We start from the raw sequence: 874 nt of genomic DNA on the forward strand, positions 1-874 counted from the left end.
TGTGACTACAGCAGTCAGAATCAGCTGTGACTACAGCAGTCAGCGTCAGCCTGTGACTACAGCAGTCAGCGTCAGCCTGTGACTACAGCAGTCAGTGTCAGCCTGTGACTACAGCAGTCAGCATCAGCTGTAACTACAGAATCTTATAAACAACAGATACATGACACCCTTAGTGACTACCCTTCATGTTAGAAACATGATGTAATTTGCCAAAATATCTAGAGTCCTAGAAACCAGGATGAGAGCCTTGGTCTCCTCTTGCTATTTTGGCTCCTGTGACTCCTAAGCCCGCTGTCTTAACTTCTGATTTGATTCTCCTGCACAGCTCATATTGAAATCACAGCATTCTGTCTGGGACACTAGAAGGTAATGCTGGTTGAATGGATTCATGAGTATTCATGTTATTTCTCCAATAAAATGGTAACCATCTGAGGTGGGAGCCATACTCTAAACGTTTCTATCCCTGGCAGCTCTATAACAGACTGTAAACTAGTGTGTGCGGCCAGCATTTCCACAGAGCACTTTATCATTTGCTTTTCTTCCAGGAAGAACACATTTCTTCAGTCCCTGGTATGGAGTGTGCCACAGGCCTGCATCCGAGCTGCTGCCACAAACTCTTCCACTCAGCTCTCCACCTCCTTTGCCTTCCTTGATGATGAGCAAACCTGTTTCTTTCCCTTCACCTCAAATATCAAAGACCCAACCTGTTTCTAAATCTCTATTTAAAAATTGCAAGAATATATACCTCTCCTTTATTTATATAATTACGTTGGACAAAATATCATTAGGGTATGTAATTAATGATAGCCAAAATTTCCTATGATATCATTAGGGTATGTAATTAATGATTGCCAAAATTTCCTATGGTATCATT

General features: G+C 41.6%; 1 protein-coding gene across 40 annotated transcripts in view; it reads right to left on the reverse strand.

Moving 5' to 3' along the window:
- Positions 1–874, reverse strand: part of Rims2 (regulating synaptic membrane exocytosis 2) — a 392861-nt gene that overhangs the window by 6396 nt on the left and 385591 nt on the right. The gene's annotated exons all lie outside the window — the stretch shown is intronic.

Source organism: Microtus ochrogaster, unplaced genomic scaffold (genome assembly GCF_000317375.1).
Source record: "Microtus ochrogaster isolate Prairie Vole_2 unplaced genomic scaffold, MicOch1.0 UNK19, whole genome shotgun sequence".
NCBI classification, from domain to species: Eukaryota; Metazoa; Chordata; class Mammalia; order Rodentia; family Cricetidae; genus Microtus; species Microtus ochrogaster.